Source organism: Zingiber officinale, chromosome 3A, assembly GCF_018446385.1.
Source record: "Zingiber officinale cultivar Zhangliang chromosome 3A, Zo_v1.1, whole genome shotgun sequence".
Taxonomy (NCBI): domain Eukaryota; kingdom Viridiplantae; phylum Streptophyta; class Magnoliopsida; order Zingiberales; family Zingiberaceae; genus Zingiber; species Zingiber officinale.
This window is the reverse complement of record NC_055990.1, coordinates 127,151,713-127,170,476: the sequence shown is the minus strand read 5'-3', so window position 1 is coordinate 127,170,476 and position 18,764 is coordinate 127,151,713.

The following is an 18,764-nucleotide window of genomic DNA, read 5'->3' as shown; positions in this document are numbered from 1 at the left end:
GGCCTTGGATGGAACTCGGTTCAGAATGAAAGCTGCCGTGTCTAGAGCATATCCCCATAGATATGTCGGAAGATCTGTGTGACTCATCATAGATCGTACCATATCTAATAATGTACGATTCCTCCTTTCGGATACACCATTCCACTGTGGTGTTCCAGGAGGAGTGAGTTGAGATAAAATCCCACACTCAGCTAAGTAGTCACGGAACTCATGGCTTAAGTATTCACCACCTCGATCTGATCGAAGTATTTTAATACTCTTGCCAAGCTGGTTCTGTGCTTCATTCTTGAATTCTTTGAACTTTTCAAAGGATTCGGACTTATGTGTCATCAAGTACACATAACCATATCTACTGAAGTCATCAGTAAATGTGATGAAGTATCTATAACCGCCTCTAGCAGCGACATTGAAAGGGCCACATACATCACTATGTATGAGTCCTAACAAATCAGTCGCTCTCTCGCTGTGCCCACTAAAAGGAGTCTTGGTCATCTTGCCTCGTAGGAATGACTCGCATATCTCATATGATTCAAAATCAAATGAGTCCAGCAAACCATCCTTATGGAGCTGGGATAAGCGCTTGTCATTTATATGACCTAAGCGACAGTGCCAGAGATAAGTTTGGTTCATGTCATTTGACTTGAACCTCTTGGTACTAATGTTATAGATAGGGCTCTCAAGGTCTAGAATATAGAGTCCGTTTATTAGTGGTGCACTACAATAGAACATATCTTTTAAATAAACAGAACAACATTTGTCTTTTATTATAAAAGAGTATCCTTTCTTGTCTAAACAAGAAACTGAAACTATGTTCTTAGTAAGAGCAGACACATAACAACAATCATCTAAATCTAGTACAAGCCCAGAGGGCAAAGATAGAAAGTAAGTCCCTACAGCAACAGCAGCAACCCGTGCTCCATTGCCTACTCGTAGGTCCACCTCGCCCTTTGTCAATGCCCTGCTATTTCTCAGCGCCTGCACATCAGTACAAATGTGAGAAGCACATCCAGTATCTAATACCCATGATGTAGAAATAGATAGATTGACTTCTATAACATATATACCTGAAGTGGAAGTCTCACTTCGCTTCTTCTTAAGATCCTCCAAGTATACCTTGCAGTTCCTCTTCCAGTGCCCGGTCTGACCGCAGTGGAAGCAGGTAGCATCCTTGGCGACCCCTCCTTTAGGCTTCAGTGCCTTGCCTTTGCCCTTGGTTTGGGACTTTCCCTTACCTTTGGGCTTGCCCTTGCCCTTGTGCTTCTGGACCATCAGAATGGGCTTAACCTTCTTAAGGTTAATCTCAGCAGTTCGTAACATACTAAGTAGCTCGGGCAGTGGCTTGTCAATCTCGTTCATGTTATAGTTGAGAACGAATTGACTATAGCTATCCGGCAAGGACTGCAAGATCAAGTCAGTGGCCAGCTCTTGGCCAAGTGGGAACCCCAGTCTTTGTAGGTTCTCTATGTACCCAATCATCTTGAGTACATAAGGACCTACAGGAGCCCCGTCTGACATCTTGCACTTTAGAGATCTCAAATCTCTCATGCCTCGCTTGTCCCTGATATAGTTGGCGAAGATGCTCAACCATATCGTAAGCGCCCATCAACTCGTGTTGCTTCTGAAGCTCAGAGTTCATGGTCGCGAGCATTAGACAGGACACATCTAATGCGTCATCTTGATGCTTCTTGTAAGCATCTTTGTCTGCTCGCGGGGCATTGGCAGGAGGAGCCTCCGGAATGGGCTGCTCCAGAACGTACAGTTTACGTTCCTGGGTGAGAACTATTCTCAAGTTCCTGTACCAGTCCAGGAAATTCGCTCCGTTGAGCTTGTCCTTCTCAAGGACAGATCGCAGGGAGAAGGAATTCGTGTTCGACGTCATGGTTATCTACAACAGAAAATTTGCAGAAATAAATATCATATTCTTTTAAAATCATTTAATTAGGTCTTTAACTAAATGATGCTCCCACTGAATACTATAATTCATGTGGGACAAGATCCACATCATACTAACCCTTGAGTTAGCTTTGGCTAATACGCCCAAGGCTTAGTATGATCGGTAGGTAATGATTACCAATTACATCTCTATGCAACTCTTGTTTATAGGATCAAGATCCATATTTATATTAAAACTCGAGTTAGCTTTGGCTAATACGCCCGAGAGTTAATATAAACGTGATTTTGTCCTACCTTTCCAACTATTGGAAGAATGCCTATAGTTGACTCGATCCAACCGAGTAACTAGGAATACTCAATCTAATTGAGTTTGTATTCACCCATGCGTTGATAGGCGGGACCAAGATTGTCCCTCCGTACCCTACCAAGATAATATGTATTGCTCTGCTTTGGCAGATTCAACAATACATGTGATCGAGGTAGTGATAGGTATCACGACACGGTTAGGCATTAGAGTTGAGTCGATTGAGATCTAATCTAATCGAAAAGGATGCATCTTGTGCACGACTTAGATCTAATCTAATCGCAAGGGTGCATCATGTGCACGACTTAGATCTAATCTAATCGTAAGGCACTAATTAATTAACTACTTATTAAATATGCATCACATACACAAGCAATTAATTAATCTATTTGTGATTTAGTCATGGCCCTACTATGATCTTCTCAAGCCAATGAGAAGATCGATTGGTCAACCTAGGGTCAACAGCTTCTCCAAGCTCCTCCCTTTGACCACCTTGTGTTGCTCGTGCCCGTCTCGGAACTCCGTCTCGTGTGGACCCTCCACCGCTCCAATTTGTACATTACAATTTGAAACTCGAGTTACATTCGAGTCTAAATCTAATTTATAACAAGAATATAAGAGAAGGCACGACGCGCAGGTCGCGAATATAATACAACACTCGCAAACACATAACGGCACGCAGGCCGTATTATGAATTACAACACAATCCAATCATATTGGGTTTTTGGGCCATGATTATCACAAAATTAATATATAATTCAAAATTATATATTTTTCATAATTTTCTGTAATTTTAAAATTAATTTTTACAATTTTACTAGTAAAATTTCCCGGCGGACCCGTTTAGCGGTTTCAGGCGCAATCGCGGAACGGATCCCCTTGCGGGGCCAGGGGCAGCGCCCCTACCCGTGATCTAACCATCACGAGGGTTCCTTTGCGATCCAACAGCTACTAAACCCGCTGTCCCAAAACGATTTGGGCCGAGACATTGCCGTTTCAAAAAAATCTTCCCGGCGGGTTCGTTTTTAGCGATTTCGGGTGCAATCGCGGAGCAAATCCCCTTGCGGGGTTAGGGGCAGTACCCCTACCCGCGATCTAACCATCGCGAGTTGCTCCTAAGCGATCTAATGGCACCCAAGCCCGCTGTCCCCAAACATTTTGGGGCGAAACGAAGCCATTTTGGAAAAATCTTTCCGATAGCCGAAGCCTACAAGTGCCGAGACACTTGTGCTTCGCTTTTACGGAAAAATTACCCATAAAAACTCGAAAATCATAATTTTACAGAAAATTACAGAAACTTTAGTTTTCATAAAACCAAAAATAAACTCGTACAAGCCTTGCACGTGGCTCTGATACCACTGTTGGGTTCTTCGGGCCGCGAAAACCGCTTTTCGCGTCGCGGAAACCCCGAATCACCGAAGGCCAACGGATCCATGCAAGGAAAACCAAACGAAAATTACGAGTACGAGTTTCAAAAAATCTATATCTACTCCTAGATCTATGTGTTAAGAATATACCTTGAAGCGTGCCCTTTTCGCGTTCCCGCTCGTCCAAGGAGTTGCCGGATCTCTAGACCGTCAAGCGTCGGTCCTCTAGAAGTATCCACACGGACACGTAGGTGGAGAAAACCTCACACAAAGGTGTGCTAGCACCTTGGTGAGATTCGGCCAAGCAAGGAGGAGAGGGAGAGGAAGAGTTTCAAGAGGAAGAAGAAGAAGATACACCACTTGAATGAAAAATGAATTCACATTCAAAACCAAAGTGGCCGGCCACTCTCAATGGTGAAAACTCCCAAATTAATTGCATTAATTGCAATTAATATGAAGCCATTAAAGAGAATGACTTTGTAACTTCCATGAGGTGGCACCCATGATGATGTGGAGTATCATCATTGGTCCACCTAATGCCAACTCACCAATGAGGTGGCAAAAGGTCAAGTCAAAATTAACCTTTGGTCTTCCTTCTTAAGTCAAGTCAAACTTGACCCAATCTCTTCCATGGTTGATCTAATCTAACCATTTGATTCAAGCCAACTTAATATAATGAATCTAATTCATTTAATTAAATTGATTCAATGAGTCAAAATCTAAATTAGACTCATCGAACACATGAATCAACTTGAGTCGAACTCAAGTTAGCCCAATTAGGATTACTCTTAATCCAATTTGATTCATCAAATAAATCTAATGCTCTTGGTTCATCATTTCATATGAACCTAATCTCCATCTAATTGTCCTAAGTGTGTGACCCTATAGGTTCTTGTAACGTTGGCAATGCCCTAAACCCATTTAGGAGCATAAGTAATGAGCGGTATCTAGCAACACATCATTACTACCCAAGTTACAAGAATGTCGAGATCCGACATCACCTTGTGACTACTAATTGTGACTCCTCACAATATGTAACATTGTCCTTCTATCCTAGACATCTAGATTGATCAATGTGAGGCATAGACCGTGTCATCCTCTAATCAATCTAAATCTTGAACTCCAAGTAGACTCACTCAATCAAATGAGCTCAACATCTCATGTTGACTCATTTGGGCATGGCCATGCACTTCGTGGTCTAACTCTATCAAGAATATTGATGTCGCTTCCATCATATGGGAGGGATAGATCCCATCTACATCACTCACATCCCTCTGCATAATTTGTTACATACCCAGTAATCGCCTTTATAGTCCACCTGGTGACGTTTGACGAAACCAAAGTACATAACTCCTTATGTAGGGATCCATGGTGACTTCAGGTCAAAGGACTAATAGTCATACTAATAGCCACATGAGAAAGTATATGACACTCATATAACGATCCATGATACTTTCTCATGGCGGGTCATTCAGTATACATTCTCTAATGCATACCCATGTGTCAGCTTGATATCTCTATATCTATGACTTGTGAGATCAAGTCATCGAGCTGACCTACATGCTAGTCTTATTATATTAACATTGTCCCTGAATGTTAATACTCGACTAGGAATGATTTAGAGTAGTGTTCCCTATATCATCTCACTATCGATTCAACTAATCAATTGATATAGGTATGAACCTTCTACTCAAGGACGCTATTATACTTAGTCTATTTGGCACTAATACAAATAAGTATAATAACCAAACAAATGCCTTTATTAATATACAAGAATATGATACAATGAGTCCATACAATCATCAAATGATTGGCTCTAGGGCTCTAACTAACAAAGAGGTCGCAGTGTTTGTTAAGAAAATAAAACAAGATCCTTCCCTTTTTCAACTAAGATTAATAGCACTATCATAATAATTAAAATCTTAAAAATGAACAACTAATAAAAAGAAGAGGTAAACAAATTTGACTTAGTTACAACCTAGGTGGTTGTTAATCTAAGGCGGTTGCAAAGCTCTACTAGAAAAAATCTCCTTCTCTATAGGCGGAGAAGCCTCTTACACTCTTTGAAAATCTCAAAAAAGACTAGGAAATGATTACAGTAGTTGTTCTCAAGTTATTCTATTTCCTTGCTCTAGGGGCCTTTTTATAGCTCCTGGAAATTCTATCCTCAGCTTGAGGGCGCCTCCAAGGTGGATGGAGGGTGCCTCCAGCAAGGCAGCAATGGATAAGGCTTTATCCGCTACCAACGATTTGTTTGCTGGCCGAAGGCATCTTCCATAGCCTTGGAAGGCACCTTCGCAATGTTCATCGAAGGTGCCTTCCAGCCATGGAAGGCGCCTTCCACAGAAGGCGCAGAGGCGCCTTCAACAGCCTTTGAAGGCGCCTCCAGCAGCACTTATAGCTCAATTTCGCTCCTTTGCTGGTGTGATTTCCTGGGTGATTTCGACCATCGGAATAGGGCTCACCCGAACCCAAATTCCGGCCTTCTCCTTGAGCAGACTTCCGCTTCGGCTTCTCGCCCCTCAAACGTCATATATGTTCTTCTCGTCCATCGGTGTACTCTTCCACAGCCCTTTCGTCCTTAGGATGCACCGAGCCTGTCAGCTTCCTTCCAATGTTATCCTTCTCGCTAGCTGCATCTTCCGCTCGACTTCCTGTGCTCCTAAGCTCTTACACACTTAGACACATGGATTAAAATAAAATATGACCCAACCTAACTTGATTGATCACATCAAAACAACTACGGGATCCAACAATCTCCCTCTTTTTGATGTGCATCAACCCAAGTACAAGTTAGGGTAATAACAAATAGAAATAAAAGAATTTACAAATAAAATATTTTAAGTATAAAGTTTGTAATAAAGAAATTGCAACACTAAGTATGAAATATATTGGTTTATCAATATTTAGACTTATAATAGAGTTAGTAAAAATTCAAATTCAAAATTTTGGTTAAATTCTAACTCCCCTTACTCCCCCTAAACTTGTATCTATTCCTCCCTCTTTAATCATATAAAAAAAATATGGAAATTTAAGTTTTAGGAAAAAAACTTGATTTAATAAAAATAAGTAAAAGAAATTTAAAATAATTTCTAATTTATGGAGTTTTCCAAAAATTAACAAATATTAAAAGTAATTATCTTAATTAATTTCACAATCTTATCAGTTTGTCAATTAAATATTTAATTCAATAATTAGCTTCCAGACTGTGGCAAGATACTAGACCTTCTTGGTTATTGGATCATCAACCACTTCTAGACAAACCCTTTGAATGAATTTAAACATTTAATATTTTCTGAAGGCCTTAGAAAATAATGTTTAATTTAAGTAAGACTTTGGAACCCAATATAGGTTCCTTCCTATTGGATTAACTAAGAATTTGGGGGGTACATATTCTCTGAGAATTTTTCTAAGTTATCCTTGGTGATGTCTAATATACTAATTTAATCTACCATAAATTCTAAGTTTCGATTTTTGAAAGTTATTTGGTTTCAAGCATGGATGGTCATTTTTCAATTTTTTGATTTCTATTTTTAATTTTTTATTTTCAAATTTTAAATTATCATACAATTCTAGAGGGCATGCCTTCGCTAAGTTCAATTTTAACTCAACATTTTTCTTTTCTAATTTCACTAGATCTTTAGTAAGAATTTTAATAAAATTAAAGGACTGCTTGGAAGAGAGCACGTACCTCACTTACCTCAATTTCTGATGCTCCCCCTTCATCGCTGCTTTCTTTCGATGACCCTCCCCCTTCATCTATGCTCATCTCTGAGATGGTCTCATCTTCTTCTTGATGGATTGCTGTTAGGGCTAGTCCGACGTATGCTTGAATATCATATTCGGAGGATGACGACTCGTCCCACATGGCTTTGAGATTATGTTTGAGTCGAGCTGACTTCTTATTCTTTTCCTTGTCTTTGTTCTTCAGTTTCGAGCAGTTATCTTTGATGTACCCTTCTTCGTTGCAATTGTAGCATCGAACCTTCCTTTTGTTTCGGTAATCTCTCTTTGTCTGTGATTTAAATTTATTAGATTTAATAAATTTATTAAACTTTCTTATTATTAGGGCTGCTTCATTTTCATCAATAGATTCGTCGGAGTCTAAATCGATTATTCTTGACTTCAGGGCAACATTCTAACTTGGTCCTTTTCTTTGTCCTGTACACCAAGATTCATGTAATTCAAAAGTAGAAAAAAGACTTTCTAAAGTACTTACCTCAAGATCCTTGGATATATAGTAGGAGTCTACTATGGTTGTCTATTCAAGTGTTCTTGGGAACACATTTAAAACTTACCTTTGTGCATCCCAATTCATTACCGTTTCTCCGAGGTTTGTTAGTCCGGTGATCAACTCCTTGATTCTTTCGTGTAGTTGTGCTATTGACTCTTCTTCTTCCATCTAGAGTTTCGTCAGTTGATTCCGGAGCACGTCCCATCTCGCTAGCTTTGTTTCAGAAGTTCTTTCGTGCAGTTCCAGGAACTTCTCCCAAAGTTCCTTTACTGAGTTGTAACTGCCGATTCGATTGACCTCCTAGGGTGGAAGAACGTTGAGCAGATGGAATTCTGCTTTACCGTTCGCCACGAAGTTGGCTTGTTCCTTCTTCGTCCACTGATATTCTTCTTTGTCTTTTGGAACTACAAAATCATATTTCATTATTAATAGAATTTCAAAATCTATTTTGAAGAATACATCCATCTGGCGTTTTCATTGTGCGAAGTCTCCCTCGAATTTTGGTGGGTGAATGCTTGTACCGGCCATCGTCTTGATTTTGATGCTTCAATCGACGGTTAGTCCTTTTGAGGTGGTTGGGCTCTGATACCACTTGTTAGCGCAGCGGAGCCGGTAAGAGGTCGTAGCGTCTGTTAAGAAAATAAAACAAGACCCTTTCCTTTTTCAACTAAGATTAGTAGCACTATCACAATAATTAAAATCTTAAAAATGAACAACTAATAAAAAGAAGAGGCAAATAGATTTGACTTGGTTACAACCTAGGTGGTTGTTAATCCAAGGTAGTTGCAAAGCTCTACTAGAAAAATCTCCTTCTTTATAGGCAGAGAAGCCTCTTACACTCTTTAAAAAGCTCAGAAAAGACTAGGAAATGATTACACTAGTTGTTCTCAAGTTGTTCTATTTCCTAGCTCCAGGGGCCTTTTTATAGCTCCTGAAAATCCTATCCTCAGCTTGAGGGTGCCTTCAAGGTGGATGGAGGGCGCCTCCAGCAAGGTAGCAGCAGATAAGGCTTTATCCGCTGCCAACAGTTTGTTTGACTGGCCGAAGGCGCCTTCCATAGCCTTGGAAGGTGCATTCGCACTGTTCATCGAAGGCGCATTCCAGCCATGGAAGACACCTTCCACAGAAGGTGTGGAGGCGCCTTCAACAGCCTTTGAAGGCGCCTCCAACAACACTTACAACTCTATTTCACTCCTTTGCTGCTATGATTTCTTGGGTGATTTCGACCACCGGAATAGGGCTCACCCGAACCCAATTTCTGGCCTTCTCTTCGAGTAGGCTTCCGCTCCGGCTTCTCATCCCTCAAATGTCGCGTACGTTCTTCTCGTCCATCGGTGTACTCTTCCACAACCCTTTCATCCCTCGGATGCACCAAGCCTTTCGACTCCCTTCCCATGCCATCCTTCTCGCTAGTTGCATCTTCCACTCGCTACTCGGAATACCATCCTAGTTCCCCTGTACAAAAATTTATACAAGCATAGAACTATCCTAGCTACTCATGTGTTCTACTAAAGTCAAATTTGGATTGTAAACGATGCTTAACACTATTAATCCAAATTTCCCCTTTAGAAGTTAAACTTGAATTGGGAACGAAACTTAACATTCTTACTTCAAGTTCAACCGATGTGATCTTCCTAAGTTAAATCATATTACAGAAGTTGATCAAATATCTATTTCAAGGATCAACTTCCAGGTCAAATGTGGCGAGGCACTAGACCTTTTTGGGTATGAGATCATTCACCACTGCCTAGACAAAGCCTTTCAAAGAAATCAGATATTTAAACTTCTCATAGTAAACAAGGTTTAACAATAGAGACCTCAATAGAAATACATTATCGAAACATGAAATCGAAACGAAAATCGATAACAAAAATGATAATTAAAATCGATAACCTCTTGTGTTTGCCTTTTCAAGATCTATACAAAAAGATGAACTAGGTATGATGTGGAATTAAATAACTAGTTATACCTTTTGTAGCTTATAGACCTCACAATCTTCTATTGTGATCTTCTTATCTTGAACATCGTGTGGGCGACGATCTACCAAGATGAGACTCCACCACAACCTTCTTCTTCCTTCTAAGTTTCGACCACCAACAATCTCCTAGAGATGAAGAACTTTGGCCACCAACCAAACTCCAAGGGATGCTAAGAAACAATGCCTCCTATCTCTCCTTCTTCCTCTAACAAGATCCGGCCACTAACAACTCCTAGAGATGAGATGCCGCCGACCACCAAGGAAGAAGAATAGGGGAAGAAGAGGGCCGGCCACCACCAAGGAAGAGAGGAGAGGAATAATAGATGCATTATATTGTGAGGTGAGACACCTCTACCCTCTCTTTTATATTCCTTGGTCTTGGCAAATAAGGAAAGTTTTAAATATAATTAAAACTTCCTTATATTCATTGCCAATGTCTAAGAAGGAAAATTTAATTAAAATTTCCTTATAAACCTTTAATGGTCAGTCCATACCTTGTCATCCAAATAAGGAAAGTTTTAAACAAAAATTAAAACTACCTTAATTGTTTCTGGTAAGAAATTTTAATTAAAAACTTTCTTTCTTTAAATCCCTTCATGGTTGGTTATAAAAGGAAAGTTTTATAAATTAAAATATCTCTTTTAAAACATGTGGATGGTTACAAAAAAGAAAGTTTTATCAAAAATTAAAATCTTCCTTTAAACTACAAATAAGGAAAAATATCAAATTTTTCTCTTAATCCTTTGTAGAAAGCTATAAAAGGAAAGATTTATAATTTTAAAATTTTCTTTTAAAACCATGGCTTCCACATAAGGAAAGATTTAAAATTTATCAAAAAATTAAAATTTTCCTTTTAACTACAAATAAGAAAAGATATCAAACCTTTCTCTTAATCATTTGTAGAAAGCTATAAAAGGAAAGATTTATAATTTTAAACTCTCTTTCAATGTGAATGTGGTTGGCCACCCTTGCTTGGGCTCTAAGCTAGGGCCGACCACAACTTGAACCCATCTAACCGTGGTTTGGCCGACCCTAGCTTGGGCTCGAAGCATAGCTTGGCCGGCCACCATAAGGTGGGTAAGAAAGTGGGTATTGGTGGATATAAGACTATAAATAAGAGGGTACAATAGGGACTGAGAGTGTTGGTTAGTCCTAGGAAAATTGTACCGGTTCCACTGTACAAAAATTTTTGTACAAGTGTCAGACTTTTCCTTAAATAACCAATTGTGTTCTTTAAAAGTTAAATTAGGAATCGCAGATGAAATTTAACATCATTGATTCCAAATTTAACTTATCTGTTCTTAATGGTTTAGATTTGGATTACAAGCAGAACTTAACACTATTGATCTAAATCCACCTATGTTATTAATTCCATTAAATATTAATTTCCAAAATTGGCTTTCAGGACTGCATGGTGAGGCACATGGCCTTCTTAGATATGGGAGCAACCACCACCACCTAGACAAAGCCTTTTAAGGAAAGCTAATATTTAATTTCCTTAAATAACTCTAGGTTTAACCAAAAAGAACAATCGAATTACAAATTCAAAAAATAAAAGAAAAGAAACACAACTTCGAAACAAATCCGAAAAATCTAGAATCATATGCCTCTTGTGTTTGATATTTCCAAAAATAACTATACAAAGAAAACTAGTATGATGCGGAAAACAATTACTAGTTATACCTTTCTTTGTAAGCAAATAACCTCTTGATCTTCTACTGTATTCCTCTTCTAACCTCGGACGTTGTGTGGGCAACGATCTTCCGAGATGAGAACCACCAAGCACCTTCTTCTTCCTTCTAGGTTTCAGCCACCAGAGTCCTTGATGGATAGGTTCGGCCACCACCAATGCTCCAAGGGATGCTAGAGACTAGGCTTCCTTTCTCTCCTTCTTCTCCTTGCTTGATCCGGCCACCAAGAGAACTCCACCAATGAAGAAGTTTCGGCCACAATAAGGAGAGGAGAGAAAAGAGGGGCCCGGCCACACCCAAGGAGAAAAAGAGAGGAGAAAAATAGAATAGAGGTTATCACACATGAAGGCATTTCTACCCCCTCTTTTATATTCCTTGGTCTTGACAAATAAGGAAATTTTAATAAAAACTTTCTTAATTCCTTTGCCATGAAAAAGAAAATATAATTGATTAAAAATCAATTTCCTTTTCTCAAAACATATGGCTGGCCACTATTCTAATCCCAAACAAGGAAAATTTAATTCACACAAGAATTAAAACTTCCTAATTTGTTTCCGGAAATTTATAAAAATTTCTCCAATAATTTTTCCCTTCATGGTGATTTGTAAAAAGGAAATTTTATAAATTAAAATCTTTCTTTTAAACATGTGGATGATTTCCAAAAAGGAAAGTTATCTCTAAAAATTAAAATATCCTTTTAATCTACAAATAAGAAAAGATATCAAATCTTTTCTTAATCTTTTGTAGAAACTTATAAAAGAGAATATTTAATTTTTAAACTCTCTTTTAAATCATGAACATGGTTAAAAAAGGAAAGTTTTCTCAAAATTAAAATCTACCTTTTAATCTACAAATAAGGAAAGATTTCAAATCTTTTCTTAATCTTTTGTAGAAAGCTATAAAAGGAAAGATTTAAATTTTAAACTCTCTTTTAAAACCATGGAATCCACAAATTTTTTTTTAAAAATAAAATTACTTTTTATTTTAATAGGGCCGACCACCTAAGCTTGGGTTCAAGCTAGGGCCGGGCACCTCTTGAACCTATGAACCATGCCTTTGGCCGACCCTAGCTTGGACTCCAGGCTAGCTTGGCCGGCCCCTATAGGATGGGTAAGAAGTGGGTATTTTGTGGGTATAAATCTCTATATACAAGAGGCTACGATAGGGATCGAGAGGAGGAATTGGTTTCGGTCTCCTGATGAAATTAAATATCCCGTGTTAGCCCCAAACACATAACTTAATTTCATCAATAATAATTCATTCCACTAAAGAACTATTATTGAACTACCGCACCAATCCCAAATTACATTTTGGGCTCCTTATTATGAGTGTGTTAGTCTCCCTGTGTTTAAGATAATGAATGTCCACTAATTAAATGAGTTACTGACAACTCATTTAATTAATATCTTAGTCCAAGAGTAGTACCACTCAACCTTATCGTCAAGTCGGACTAAGTCCACCTGCAGGGTTTAACATGACAATCCTTATGAGCTCCTCTTGGGGTCATTCTCAACCTAGATTACTAGGACATAGTTTCCTTCTATAATCAACAACACACACTATAAGTAATATCATTTCCCAACTTATCGGACTTATTGATTTATCGAGCTAAATCTCACCCATTGATAAGTCAAAGAAATAAATACTAAATATATGTGTTTGTTATTATATTAGGATTAAGAGCACACACTTCCATAATAACTAAGGTCTAGTTCTTTTATAAAGTCAGTACAAAAAGAACTTACCTAAAATGGTCCTACTCAATACACTTGGAGTGTATCAGTGTAATTTATTAGTTAAGATAAACTAATACGTAATTACACTACGACTACTTCAATGGTTTGTTCCTTTCCATTTTAGTCGTGAGCAACTGTTTATAATTTATAAAGAACCGACAACATGATCTTCTGTGTGTGACACCGCACACCATGTTGTCTACTATATAAATTAATTGAACAAATTATATTTAACAAATAAATGTAGATATTTGACCATTGTGATTCTTTTTAAATGTTTATACAAAAGCTAGGCTTTTAGTATACACTCTAACAATCTCCCACTTATACTAAAAGACTATGCTGCCATAAATTCTACCATACATCCGATTCCCAATCCTTCAACATGCCCATCAAAAGCTCTTGCCTTAAGGACCTTAGTGAAAGGATCTATAGGTCATCACCTGATGCAATCTAGGCGGCAACAACTTCTTCTCGTTTATACGATTTCTCGTATTGGGTGGTACTTGCGCTCTATTGTGTTTACTTGCCTTATGGACTTATGGTTTCTTCGAGTTTGCTACTGCACCACTATTATTACAATAAATTGTAATAATTTTTGAGCAAATCAGAAAACATGTCTAAGTCCATCATGAAGTATCTGAGCCATACAACTTCTATGACTGCCTCAGAGGCTGCCACTTACTCAGCTTCTATGGTGGAGTCCGAAAAAGCACTTTTGCTTATCACTCTTCCATAGTTATGACTTCACCCCCTAAAGTAAACACAAAACCCGAGGTTGACTTACTATTGTCCTTATTCGATTGGAAGTCAAAATCCGTGCAACTCACAGGGAGCAAATTATCTGCCTTGTAAACTAGCATATAATCTCTAGTGTCTCTAAGGTACTTCTATATATGCTTTACCGCAGTCCAATGTCCTTGTCCAGGGTTACTTTGATATCTGCTAACCATGCCCACGACAAAGAAGATATCCGGTCTCGTTCATAGCATTGCATACATTAGGCTTTCCACAGCCGAAGCATAAGGAACTGCCTTCATGTCCTCTATCTCCTTTGATATCTTCGGAGACATCTCTTTAGATAAAGCTACTCCATGCCTAAAAGGTAAGAAACCTTTCTTGGAGTTCTGCATGCTAAAACGAGCAAGGATTGTATGAAGCTCGGGATAAGCATAACATTCTTTTCTTGCGATCCCTTATGACTTTGATCCCAAGAATGTGTGCTCATTCTCCTAAGTTCTTCATATCGAATTGTTTGGACAACCATACCCTTACTTCTGACAACATTTTGATATTGTTTCCAACTACCAAAAATGTCATCTATGTATAGTACAAGAAATACCACCACGTTTTCATCACACTTCTTGTATACACAAGACTTATCCGGTCACTAAATAATTCCATAGGTCTGGATTACTTCATTAAACCAGATGTCCAAGACCTTGAAGCTTTGCTTCAGTCCATAGACTAATTGAGCTTGCTCACAAGATGCTCTTTTCCCTTTGCAATAAACCCCTACTGGTTGTTTTATATGGATGCTTTCTTCAAGACTTCCATTGAGGAAAATTATCTTGACATCCACTTGCCAAATCTCATAATAGATAAAAGAATCGGGATAGACTTAAGCATGGCTACCGGTGAAAAAGTTTCCTTTTTCAACAAGCCTTGCTTTGAAAGTTTCCACCTTCCCGTCTATCCTCTTTTCCTATTGTAGAATAGCTTTTACACCATTTGGTGATTCTACAAGCTCCCAGACTTTATACATATATTCTAATTCTGTATTCATTGCATTTTGCAAAGATGCTGCATCTTTATCTTGGAGTGCTTCATCATATGTCTGGGGATTAGTTTCATGTTTACCTGAGATTAAGTCCGAAGACTATCCCAAAAACATGAATCTCTCAGGTTGCCTCACAACCCTCCCACTACGACGAGGCACTGTCTGTTGTTGTGTATCATTTATGATACGTGTTGCAGTTTCTTGTGATATTTCATCTTGTACAGTTGGTACTAGATTAGACATGTCCTTTATTATTTTCTTAAGAACAAATTTACTTATGAGCTTATGGTTTATTTTATAGTCCATTTCTAAAAATCGGGCATTGATGCTTACAATGACCTTTTGATTTTTAAGGACTACAAACCTCCTTTCGTTTCTCTAGGATTACCCACAAACAAGTGAACTCTTGTCCAACTTCTCAGTGTCTCCCTTCAACATATGTGCTGGCCTATCCCAAATCCGAATATGCTTCAGATTAGGCTTTCGCCTATTCTGCAACTCTATGGGAGTAGAGAGTTCTGACTTAGAAGGTAATATGTTCACTTCTGTTTTCAGAGTATATCCTTAAAACGAATTTGGTAATAACTCATCATCGATCTACTTATTTCCATAAGAGTCCTATACCTTCTTTTTCTACACCATTCTGTTGGGGTGTACCAGGTGCAGTTAGTTGGGATTGAGTCCCAACTTCTGATAAGTGACTCCTAAACTCCCCTAAGAGGTGCTCACCACTATGATCTAACCGTAGTGTCTTGATACTTTTATCTTGATGTTACTCCACATCAGCCTAGTACTTTTTGAACTAATCAAAGCACTTAAACTTGCGGCGCGTCAAGTAAATGTATCCTTATCTCGAATAGTCGTCTATAAAAGAGACAAAATATTCGAAACAACCTCTTGCCTGGATAGTCAAAGGTCTACATTAATCAGAATGAACCAATTCCAACATATCTTTGGCTCCATACCCCTTAGACTTAAAAGCTTCTTGGTTATTTTTCCTTCCAAGTAAGACTCGCAAGTTGGAAAGATTTCCACTACCTATGAACCCAAGAGTTCATTGGTTATTATCCTTTGAATAATACTCAAGTTAATATAACCTAGTTTTAGATGCCAAAGATATGATTGGTTCATCTCTGAAGGTTGCTTTCTCTTATTAAAGTTAGAAGATATGTTAATAATTTCCATTTGTTGCATTGTGGGAGTAATTTGGATTTTTAAATTGCCAACCAACGTACCAGAACAGATAAATTTCCTCTTTTTCTTGATAACAACTTTGTTATTAAAAGAGTCAGAATATCAAGTTCTTGAAGTAGTTTAGAAACTGAAAACTAGTTCTTTCTAAACTTGGTACGTAAAGATAATTTCTCAAAAAATCCATGTTTTATTCTTCATGGAGGATAAACACCTCCCACTGCAACAACTACTACTTTTGCAGCAGTGCCCATGTAGATGGTGATTTTCCTTTCATATAGTTGTCGGGTTTCCTGGAACCCCTGCAATAAATTGCAGACATGATCAGTGGTTCTCGTATCTACGCACCAGGTACTGGTAGATAATACCACTAAATATGTATCAACTAATGAATAAAATACACCTATATTGTTCTTAGTTCTAAGAGGACAGTCTACATTAATGTCCAAGTCCTATTTTCAATCATTATAATTGGGACTACTAAGTCTTTTCTATAGTATAACAACTAAGGGATTGACAAATATTTTAAATCCTAAGAATCACAAAAATATTTGGTCAAGACCAACTCCTTAAAATCCCCATGAATTTTGTATGCCACGATAGTGTGGACGTATACAAAATCAAAGAAGAGATTTTATCCATTAATTTTATTATCTCATCAATTTTACTTTATGATGAATAAAATTAATAGTTGATCTGTCTTTGATCAAATATTTGGTCAAAACTTTGAATTTAAAATAATATTGATTCCTCAAAACAATATCATTTAAAATCACCAACAACTCAAACACCGTGAATTTTGCATGCCACGATAGTGTGGACGTATACAAAATTGAACATTTGTAAGAGGAGGGTTTTACCCATTAATTATCTTGTCAATAAATCTTTATGACAAATAAAATTACCTCAAACACCGTGAATTTTGTATGCCACGATAGTGTGGACGTATACAAAACCAAACATTTGTAAGAGGAGTTTTAATTTTATTATCTTGTCAACCTATCTTTGTGACAAATTAATAGTTGGTTTTCCTTCGGCCACACAAATAATAGCAGTGTCTCCGATGGGGAGGATACTATTAAATGAGCCTAAGTGTATACCATTACTTGATACTTAGTCCATTAAATAAGATTATGCCCCTTCCGATGAGGAAGATCACACGCTCTTAATTAATTTCCTATAACCATCCAAAATGGAAGTTTGATCTGCAAACAAACTCATCCGATATGGAGGAAGGCACTCAGAGCCAACGCGCAAGCTTGTTGCATCACTTACAAACTAGTAATGGAGACCATGGGATTCATATACTAATCCCTCTCCCACTTAGTTATTTATGGTGAGGAATTTTAACCTATGCTAGCATACATCACATGCACACACACATCACAGTAAATAAAAGCAATAAATATGAAAATTAATTTTCCAACTATTATGGCATTTTCATCACTGTCCTTCGTGTGCTCCAACCCTAGATGCTTCCATCTTTAGCCACCGCCATCGGGTCGAGTTGTTGCATCTATCTTGCTTCTTATTTCGCTGCGCCTCTGGTCCTCCGATAGAACCACACCTCGCAATGATACGATCCGCGACAAATATAGAATTTTACATACATTGATCCTATATTCCATAAAGGAATGTACATGTATTCTAGATCGAACAAAAATAAAATTTTAAAAATAACACAGCTCCTGCTGTATTTAATACATACAATCATACACACACAATAAAATGCCCTTGACATATCCAAGGGTCCAATCACACACAATATCTATATGCCATAATAGTTGGAGCCTACAACCACAAAGTTAGCACATCCTACTATTATCCTGCCTAAATTATGTATGACATGTGCATAATCTATTTGAAAACCAAACACACAGAGGCAAACCCTAACTCTGATACCAATTGTTGGTTAGCCCTAGGAAAATTGTACCGGTTCCACTGTACAAAAATTTTTGTACAAGTGTCGAACCTTTCCTTAAATAACCTATTGTGTTATTTAGAAGTTAAATTAGGAATCGCAGACGAAACTTAACATTATTGATTCCAAATTTAATTTATTTGTTCTTAATGATTTATATTTGGATCGCAAGCGAAACTTAACACTATTGATCCAAATCCACCTATGTTATTAATTCCATTAAATATTAATTTCCAAAATTGGCTTCCAGGATTGCATGGCGAGGCACATGACCTTCTTGGATATGGGAGCAACCACCACCGCCTAGACAAAGCCTTTTAAGGAAAGCTAATATTTAATTTCCTTAAATAACTCTAGGTTTAACCAAAAAGAACAATCGAATCACAAATTCGAAAAATAAAAGAAAAGAAACACAACTTCGAAACAAATCCGAAAACTCTAGAATCATATGCCTCTTGTGTTTGATATTTCCAAAAATAACTATACAAAGAAAACTAGTATGATGCGGAAAACAATTACTAGTTATACCTTTCTTTGTAAGCAAATAACCTCTTGATCTTCTACCGTATTCCTCTTCTAACCTCGGACGTTGTGTGGGCAACGATCTTCCGAGATGAGAACCACCAAGCACCTTCTTCTTCCTTTTAGGTTTCGACCACCAAGAGTCCT